The sequence below is a fragment of the Ruditapes philippinarum genome, unplaced genomic scaffold, assembly GCF_026571515.1.
Source record: "Ruditapes philippinarum isolate M1 unplaced genomic scaffold, ASM2657151v2 ctg145_1_1_1_1, whole genome shotgun sequence".
NCBI lineage: Eukaryota > Metazoa > Mollusca > Bivalvia > Venerida > Veneridae > Ruditapes > Ruditapes philippinarum.
The window spans coordinates 308,434-319,685 of record NW_026863036.1 but is presented as its reverse complement, the minus strand read 5'-3'; positions in this window follow the sequence as shown (position 1 = coordinate 319,685).

Below are 11,252 nucleotides of genomic sequence, written 5' to 3'. Positions count from 1 at the left end.
TTGCTTATTGTATATTTTATCATGATGTGTTTTTAAGCTCAACTTTTTTTTTGAAGAAAAAAAGAAGAAGTATTAAGAAGAAGTCATTTCCTTCCCCAAAACTTTTATGTTGGTGCTTTGTCTATATACTAGATCACAACAACCCTTGGGGTAGATCAGATTTAACTTGACCTTCATTCATAAATAACCTTGACCTTCAGGTCAAATGTCTAAACTTTGCTTGATTTTTGCTGATTTTTGTGTCGCCTTGAAAAACGCGACATATAGGGGTTAGTTTTGTTGGTGGTGTCAGCGGCAGTGGTGTTCCCTTAGGCTTGTCTGGAGCATATCTCAGTCATGATATGTCAGATTGACTCCAGACTTGGTATGCATGCTTCTTTCAATGACTTGAAGTGCAGTGCACAAGAATCATCGCTCTGCACTTCTTATTATATGCCTGAAAGGGCATATTATGTTATACCCCCTGGCGTCCGTCTGTCTGTTAGTAATTTGCTTTCGGAGCATAACTTGAGTTACATTTGGCCCACAATATTCAAACTTCATAGAATGATTGTCCATATTGGGTAGAAGACCCCTATTGATTTTGGGGCCAAAAGGCCAAAGGTCAAGGTCACTATTACCTTAAAACTGAAAACAGTTTCTTGAGCATAATTTAAGTTCAATTTGACCCACAATATTCAAACTTCATAGGATGATTGTCCATATTGGGTAGAAGAGCCCTATTGATTTTGGAGTCACAGGGTCAAGGTCACTATTACCTTAATACTGAAAACATTTTCCGCTCAATAACTTAAGTATTAATCAACCTACAGCTGTAAAATTGTATAGGATGAACAGCTAATTCCCATGTCTTACAAATGCTTCATCCTTACTAAAAAAAACACTTTTGGGCATATAATGCTCCGCCTAGCGGTGCTCTTGTTATTTTAAGAAACTTTGTTAATTTTTGTGTCGCCCTGAAAAAGGCAACATATAGGGGTTACTTTTGTTGGCGGTGTCGGTGTCCCCTTAAGCTTGTCCGGAGCATAAGTCAGTCATTATAAGTTGGATTGACTTCTAACTTGGTATGCATGCTTGTTATAATGACTCGAAGTGCAGTGCACAAGAACCGGTACTCTGCACTTCTTAATTTTTGAGTTATTGCCCTTTGTTAATTTTCATACTTTATTTTTGTCCGGGCCATTTCTCTTAAAGTATAAAAGCTATGGACTTGAAACTTCATAGGATGATAGATCTCATTAAGAAAAAGTGCAGTGCACAAGAACTGGTACTCTGCATTTCTTATTTTTGAGTTATTCCCCTTTGTTAATTTTCATTCTTTATTTCATAGGATAATAGATCTTATTGATAAGAAGTGCAATGCACAGAAACTGCTGCTCTGCACTTATTTTTTGAGTTTTTGCCCTTTGTTAATTTTCATATTTCATTTTTGTCCTGGCCATTTCTCCTAAACTATATTGTTCATAAGGCGACACATCCAACTCGCGGAGTTCTAGTTATATTTTATTTTTGTCCGGGCCATTTTTCCTAAACTATAAAAGCTACAGACATGAAACTTCATGTGATGAAAGATCTCATTGAGAAGAGGTGCAGTTAACATAAATCAGTACTCTGTGCTTTATGATTTTTAACCAGATTTTCAATGAAAACGGGTTATTGAAATGCTGGAAGTCGGCGGGCAGGCGACTGGGTGGGTAGGCGTCGACTTTTGGTTTCTGCTCATTGACATGAGTTTGGTTTGACCTATTTATGCCAAACTTGGTGTTATATCAAGAGACATCTTGGGATGATTGCTACAGGTGTCTGTGGTCAAGGTAAAGGTCAATGTTGCTAAAATAGAAATTCAGTTTCCGCTCAATTAGTTGAGTTTGTTAGGTGTATTGACACTTAACTTGATGTATGGGGAGCTTATATCAAGAGGTCACTTATAGGTTGCTAAAAATAAAAATTCAGTTTCCGCTCAATAACTTGAGTTTGCTTGGGCCTATTAACATCGAACTTTGTGTATTGGTAGCCTTTATCAAGATGCAGCTTGGGATTGTTACCCATTATTGAAACCAGCTTTCTGTGTTGGTACAAAAAAGCATCACTGCCAAACATTATTCCCAATTTATGTCACATTAATACTTGATCGTTGTAAACCTGGTTTTTGTCACATTGTGGTGATTCTTATTGAGTAATTGCCCTTTGTTAATCTTCATATTTTATTTTTGTCTGGGCCAATTCTCCTACACTTTAAAAGCTATTTACTTGAAACTTCATAGGATGATGGATCTCATTAAGAAGAAGTGCAATGCACAAGAACAGCAAATCAGATGTGCCGCTTGATATTATAGTTTTTTATTCCACCGCAGCATCTGCGATGAGGTGGCATATAGCGATTCACCTGTGTGTCTGTGTGTTTTGTATGTGTGTTATATAGATTATATGGTGAACTTAAAAAATCTTCTTGTAAAAGACCACTTATCCAATTTCAACCAAACTTGGCAGGATTGATCCTTGGGTGAAGGGCTTCCAAAGTTGTTCAAAGAATTTCATTCCATGCAGAAATCTGGTTTCCATGGCAACCAAAAGGAATTATAAGAATAAATTAAAAAAATCTTCTTGTAAAGACTCACAAGGCCTAGAGCATAGATATTTTGCATAAGGCATTATCTGGTAGACCTCTACCAAGATTGTTCAAATTATAGCCCTGGGGTCAAAATTGGTCCCACCCCGGGGTCATTGATTTTCATTATATGTACATATAGTAAAAACTTAAAATGCCTTCTTGGCTGAAGGTACAAGGCTTAGAGCTTTGATACTTGGTATATGATATCATCTATAGGTACTCTACCAAAGTTGTTCAAATTTTACCTCTAGCGTCAAAATAAGCCCCGCCCCGGGGGTCATAATTTTTCCTTATATGTATATAGTTAAAACTTAAAAAATCATCTTCTCTAAATTGACAAAGGCTAGAGATTAGATATTTTGCATGAAACATTGTGTAGTGAACCTCTACCAAGATTGTTTAAATTATAGCCCTGGGGTCAAAATTGGCCCTGCTCCGGGGGTCATTGATTTTCATTATATGTACGTATAGTAAAAACTTAAAACACCTTCTTGTCTGAAGGTACAAGGCTTAGAGCTTTGATATTTGGTATATGATATCATCTTTAGGTACTCTACCAAAGTTGTTCAAATTTTGCCTTTAGTGTCAAAATTAGCTTCGCCCCGGGGGTCATAGGTTTTTTCCTTACATGTTATAGTAAAAACTTTAAAAAATCATCTTCTCTGATTGACAAAGGCTAGAGGTCAGATATTTTGCATGAAAAATTGTGTAGTGAACCTCTTGCAAGATTGTTCAAATTATAGCCTGGGGTCAAAATTGGCCCCGCCCCGGGGGTCATTGCTTTTTAGTTACTATGTCATTAAGTAAAAAAAAAAAGAGAAAATAACAACATTTTTTAATAAAGCGAATGAAATTGATTGCATCCGTTCTTTGAATTTAAGTGTGTTCGGTCGATTGTAATATTAACTTGGAATTAGACATCTCCTACTTAGACAAAAGAAAGGGCATATATATATATATAGTGGAATTCATCGGCAATATCATTTTGATTACATAAAGTGCCTTTCCTTTGATCATGTTCTACAAAAGACTGGTACCATCTGCCATTTTCGACTGGTAACCGGTTCTAAAATGAAATATAAATGAATAAAAAAATACGTTGGTAATATGGCAAAAGTTTTAAGTAAGGTTCGAAAATTGGTGCATCTTTATATATCATATAGTTTCTTCCTTTAGATGAATAAACCGGACCATGTTTGATAAAACTGTTCCATTAGGCTCCTTTTAATTTTCTTGTGAATATTTCTATTTTATATTAGTGGTTTAACCTAAGACAGGTATTACCAGTATCATCGAGTATATTCTGTACAAGACAAACTTTATTTATAGTTGGTAATGGCTAATAGTACAAAACATAAGCTCTAACCTTGTATCCGACATTAACAAAAGGTGAAAATAATAAGGAATGAAAATAAAGAAAAACCTTTTAAGATAATAATACATACAATTAATTCATATTGTCATTGTTATGAAATCAGAGCATTTACAATGAAAAGACAGTCATGTGTAATGAAGATGGGATGACAGGGTTTTACATATATAAATGTACATTGTACATAATTCAAGGAAAAGATAACTAAAATTATTTACAAGCAAAACATGAATTAAGTGAAATAAAACATGAACTGGAAAAGATTAGATGCACATAGAGCAGGCACACTTGTCATTGCTCCATGTTTCAATTATAGTCGTTTAAACTCATTGAAGTCAGATGTGCATCTAAGATCATTAGGTAAACTATTCCAGATTTTAGATGCTTCAAAGCGAAAACTCTTTTTTTACCTTACTTGGTTAAGTGTACTTCTAATGTTTTTTGGTATCTAAAATTATAATTTGACGAACGCACATTAACAAGTTCTTGAATATACTTAGATGAAATAGTCACAGGGTGAGAAAAATGTGCAGCTTGATCGGGACGCGAACCCGGGACCTTCGGAATACCGGACCAAGGTTCTACCGACTGAGCTATCCGGCCGCTTACACATCTTCTCCCCTAAATAGTGAACAGTTCTGAACCGTGACAAACTCCCCTACTATATTGAATTTCTTCCTCGAATTTCACACAGTTACAGAGCAATATAAAATAAACTCTTAGCTATATGCAGTCACGGCCCAACGTTGGGCGCCAAATGTCACAGGGTGAGAAAAATCATAGGAACTCTGGAACAGGACTGCATATTGCGGCGCATAAATCCGAATCCGTACCGACTTTACATATTGTTTGTCCGATCTTTGAATATCTTTTCATAATATGCGAGCGGGCGGTCTTTAATTATCTAATCTCAATTTAATATAATCTGCTAATTTAAAAATCAGTCAAATTTACGGTATATTTTTTTATAATACCGTAAAATTTGACCAGTTTTAAAAAACATGTGATGCATTGGTGGCATCACATCAGACGTAGCACTTTGTATAAAAGAAGCATACAGTATAATTAATAGAAAAGTGATAAAAAATTAGTTTTCTGTTTTGCATCTCATTCAAGTCGGATTAAGGATAAAATTAGCTAAAATAAAAACTAAAAATGCGTTAAATCACGTGTTCCGACTTTTTTTTCAGAATAATAATTAACCTCGATTGTAAATGTTATAAAATTTATATAAAAATGTTATACATTATATATTATAACAAGATTGCATTTGTGAAAAATGCTATGCCACCGCATTAATACATGTACAACATTAAATAGTTATGTAGGAACATATTTTTTTGTTTCTATACAACTGAAGATTGTCATAATGCATTGATCACTGACCTATCTAATACTTATTATATGATAAGTGGTTAAATCTATTGTTATTCAAATAAAAGATCAGAGTAGGAATCTCAGTAGATGCAGTTGAGTCTAGTGAATTTGGTGAAGGTCATATTTCACATGGCCAAAATTCCGTGACTGTACATCAAAGGACAACACAGTTAGACACTTTGCACGGGCAAAATTTGAACAACTTTGGTAGAGGACCTATGGCTGATATTATAGAGCAAACATCAAAGCTTTAATTAAGCCTTGTACCTTCAGACAAGAAAAAAAACCTTCAGACAATAAAATTTTATTTTTTTTACTATATGTACATAGTGACTGAAAATCAATGACCCCCGGGGCTGGGCCAATTTTGACCCCAGGGCTATAATTTGAACAATCTTGCTAGAGGTTCACTACACAATGTTTCATGCAAAATATCTAACCTCTAGCATTTGCCAATTTAGAGAAGATGATTTTTTGTAAGTTTTTACTATTATTATTTAAATATCAGAAACTCTGTCTATGATTTATACATTGTTATACCATGTGCATGTCTATACCGTGTTAAATCTAGCACTGGAATAATAATATAAGATACAGTTTTCATAACTTATTAATCTACTAGATTTCGTTTAAAATACTTAGTGATTATACAATATCGTACTTGAAATGAACAGTTGCCACTTTCAAAGTTATTCTCGAGAATCGTTGTGGAAAACTGAAGACGACAAGCTTGTAGTATTAACGAAACAAAACCGAAACTGTTTAATTTGTTAAAACGCCTATTTTCAAACATGTTATATTCATAACATTAAAACTTGCAGCATTAATAAATATTCAAACAGTCATGACCTACCCTTTACATTAGGCCAATATATCCAGATTGCAGAATACTGGAATAAAAGGTTAAAGTGATAAATAGCGTTTTCCACATTTCTATATTTGAGCCGTGTCATGACAAAACCAACATAATGGGTTTGTGACCAGCATGGATCCAGACCAGCCTGCGCATCCTCGCAGTCTGATCAGGATCCATGCTGTTCGCTATCAGTTTCTCAACTTGTTATAGGGTTTGTAAGCGAACAGCATGGATCCTGATCAGACTGCGCGGATGCACAGGCTGGTCTGGATCCATGCTGGTCGCAAACCCATTATGTTGGTTTTGTCGTGACGTGGCTCATTTGATTTAAATGTTGTCATTTCTAAAAGTGACGAGTCTTCATGCAGTAACAGAATAGGTAGTCTGCTATTTACGAAAGACCGGTGGGGACATTTCAACGTCATGAATTCCCGATTTCAGCTTCATGAATTCTCGATTAAAACTTGAAACTTGAACTCATGAGGTTAAAATCGTGAATTCATGAAGTTGAAATCGTGAAATATTGAAGTTGAAATCGTGAATTCACGAAGTTGAATTCGTGAAGTTGAAATCGTGAATTCGTGAAGTTGAAATCGTGAATTCATGAAGTTGAAATCGTGAATTCGTGAAGTTAAAATCGTGAAAACATAAAGCTTAAATCGTGAATTCGTGACTTCCGTATGTTGAAAACGGGAATTCACGAAGTTTAAATTGTGAATTCATGAAGATGAAATCGGGAATTCATGAAGTTGAAATGGCCCTACAGGTCTTTCATAGCTATTTCATTTTTCCTATTCATATGTAAAGTTTGTACAAGCAATATCACATTCATACGTTCCGTTCCGCTTAATATTATTACTAGTATTCTACGAGACATATAAAATTTACACTTTGCTGCGGAATGAAACGAATTCACAATGAATAGTTTTGAAGACATGGTTGCTACGCAACGCTGACTGTAATATTGATATTTCAGTCTTTATTAGTGCATGTTATTTAAAATTATATATGGCAAACATATTATTAAATCTTATTTGATTTTTACGATAATTGTATAAGGTCCAACCCGCCCACTTAGATCAATAGGTAGTAGCGTCGGTGTCGCGAGTTCAATCCTTGGGCAGGCAATGTTCTCCGTGACGATTTGATAAGACATTTAGTCTGCCATCATTTGTCCTCCACCTCTGATTCATGTGGGGAAGTTGGGAGTTACAAATCTTATTGCGTTCCGTTTCGCTAAATATCGTTATCCTAGGGGATATTTATACTTTGCGGAAGGAAATGGAATCACAATATTTTTTAATAGTGCTGTAGACATACATGTAGTTTGTACACAACGCTGACTGTATAGTGTTATTTCAGGTTTATTTTAAATTATATTTGGCAAACATGTTTTAAATTTAATTTATTTATGATGATCATTAATAATTTTTAGAACTTCATATATCTATAAGGAGTATGTTGGATATACCGGCCATTCGATACATATTAAATAAGGTCTTGATATTACCAAAATATATTAAGATTGTCTGCATTTGTCAGTTTTTACAGAGTCTTTCAATATTCTATTTGAATAATAAAATATAAAAGTACTGCAACAACAGTGAACAAGTGCGAAACATTTAAATACAGAAATTTTATGGCGATAGGATTTCCTAGATTGAATAAGTCAAGAACATGGTAAGTAATTTAATTTAAGTGTTGTCATTTTTGCGACGGACGCGCCCTCAGGCGCGTTCAGAGCTAAGTCATCTACATGGGATTTCGTCTGCTACACTCGCGCAAAGTGTCCTCAACCGATTAACAGCCCAAGAAAAAGTACATGAATTTGATCCTTTAAAACTCCCATACTATGTCGGGATATCTTAAAATCTTCCATATTTAGCCTTTTCAATTTCAAATTAAGTTATCCAAGTTAAAATATGGACGTATATGATTGATAAAAACGTTGTAGTCCCGTAGTATTATTGCGCAATTATGCAAATTACTGCCGAAACGATTTACCGCTGTCGAAAAAGTAGGACAGCAAATTATACTATAATAAAGGTGTATGCTCTGAGTTCCAAGAAATTATTAGTAGGAAATAAATATTTCTACATTATACAAAACATTATTATTAACAAATCAAAAGTTTTTTGGACTCTAGAATAACTCGCGCATTAATAAAAGAAGAACTATTTTCGTGTCTCATACCGCGGGTTTAGCTGAATATTCAGCAGTTATTAATAAATTAGATACATTTTCTAGGTCACGATATGAGTTAACCTTCGCTATTTCTAAAATAGATTCTGCTTTACCTGTGCTGATTTTCGGACAGTAGGAGTACACATTATACATGTTATAAACCAGCGGATACTTACTTTGTTCACATGCAATACTTTTAGAAATTCTATACAATTGTAAGAAGCAAACAAGTTGAAAATGTAATTAAGTGTGAAAATGAAAAGGACAACTAAACACTATAGTGCTTTTAAAAAAATTGTGACATTTAGATTAAAATAAAAACGATGTGCTCTGGCCCTTGCAAATAAAAAAAATCTAAAAAATACGGTGACTATTAATTGCTGATGATTTTAACCAAAATATTTTTAATTAGACGTACATATCCAAAAGAAATAAAAATACAAATTACTTATATTTTATTGTCTATATGCCCACTATGTTAAAAACACGAAGCAATTCTAAATAACTTTCTCACAATGTATAATCACGGATTTATCCGTGGTTATAATGTATTATGCTTGAAGTCTATTTGCATGGTTTTATTTTAGAAATATGTCGTTGAAAGTTTTTTTTTTTTATTCCATTTACATATCATTTCTTGGAATAAATCGATAATGACACTGATTTACAAGTTTGACCAGGTTTTAGGCATATATTTCAATTCTGCTGAAAGTAGAAAATCTGGATTATATCAGATTGGGACACAAAATATATATTGCTCCTTGTATGGAACAAATTTTCTCTGTTATATATTTTGTGTTTTTTTTTTTTTTTTTTTTTTCTAAAAAAACCCTAAATGTCTCCCCGGTTGCATGTCCGTCGCATTCAGTGCTGCAGCACTTTGATTTCTAATTGTATTTGTTTGGACATTATACTATTTGTATACATTGCTTGCAATGTGTACAGAGCTATAAGCTAAATCTCCACAGGCGTCGCAGGTTTAGCCTCTACCGAACAACATCCACATCCGGATAAAACCGCTATAGAAACTAGTTCTCCATTCTGCAGTATTGTTACATTCCGACTACACATCATTAAAATATTGTTTGCAAAGTTGTTTTAATGCTCTGAAAGTTCCAAATCGTTCATTTTCATGAAAACATAGGCTCTACATTCCTTTAAAGAAAACAAAAATAACAGATCATTGATAAAATCGTAGTATATACCTACGCGTTAAACTTCGCATATACGCATGCGCTTGCAAGCATGAATGAATACATCGTAAATATAGTAAAGTTGTCAGAATTATATAAATGGGACGAAACATCTAGATAGATATTTAATCAAATACAATTTCTGATTTACATTTATGCAATAAAATTGTCCTAAAATGTTATACAAAATGAGTATGGAGCTCCGTAACCGTAACCGATTTTTTTTTTAAACCTGGCAATTATCGTGGCTTCGAAAAATAGAAATTTCTTTTGAATACCTTTTTACACATGCTTTTCCTTTCACTTTTGTATGCCTTAGATTTTTGAAAAGAAATATGTTTCAAAATTCAGCGTTTATTGCCTGATTCAGTAACGAGTAAAAAATAAAGATTCGGCCACTCTACCCATAACAATTCGTCGAACTTGGGGATATTGTCGATTAAGCCAGAGCATGGAGAGTCGACGATAAGAAATAATCATTTGAAACCAACTGCAAATCAGTGTAAGCATTAAGAAATAAATACATTAAATTTATGTTCAGAAAATAGGAAAATGAATTATTTTAATCTGTTTATATTAATTTATATTAATTAATGTATTGATCTGTTTATAGTTTCCAATTTTGTTCTGTTAATTCTGTTCTGGATGAACTACTGCAGATTAGTTTAAAACTTCAAACATGTCCTTTATCATTATAATGGTTCAATATTCAAAACCTATAGATACATATGAACTTTTGTATAACATGACTTTGACTAAACTCAATTCAATTTGAATAATAAAGTCCTGTTTTAAATTATGTTTTGCATGCAAAAAATCTACAGAACTACTGAAATATTCACCCCCCCCCCCCCCCCCCCCCCCCCCCCCTTGAAACAGGGTCTTTCAAATTTATGTTTGAAAGACCCTGCTTGAAACAATTTTTGATTGAGATATAAATTATAACAGAAGACCCATCACTCTAAGTATGGATTTGACTGAATGATAGCCCTTTTAGAATCTCACATACCACAATTGTTATTCCTGGTCAAAGAATTTCACATACTTTAGGGCAATAATGTAACCATTGCTGTGTACATTATTTAGCTACAATGTCACTACTAAAGTTTTATGAACAATTATTTAGTTTTTCAAATCATACTTAATTTTGCTACATGTACATACCGGAAGGTTTGCCTTTTTAAAGGTCCCTGAGCTCGCTTTAAAATTGCTCTTTTTAGTATCTAATCGTATTTAACATACTGTAATAAACTTAAAGTAGGGAACCTATAGTTAACTTATGTGATACTGTAAGAACGATGGATGTACGATGGGTATATAGGGAAATATAAGACTACACAATGTAGATCCCTATAGTACTGTATGGTGAACATTCCGGTCGACAGGAAAAACGATATACATACTAAAGGATAATGCTAAGAGTGCATTTAGCAATGTAAAAATGACAAAAATGGATAATATTACCACGGATTTATATTATATAAATCCGTGACATTACCAAGCAATGTATACCACAGTGCTTTCAGTGCTTTGATTAGATTACCTTCCGATATATGACGGAAAGGAACGAAGCGGTCTAACGGAAAGAGCCGATTAGTTACGATTGCTGATTGACCGGTGTAGTCAGTGAATTCATAACGTGTAAAAATTAAAGCATCA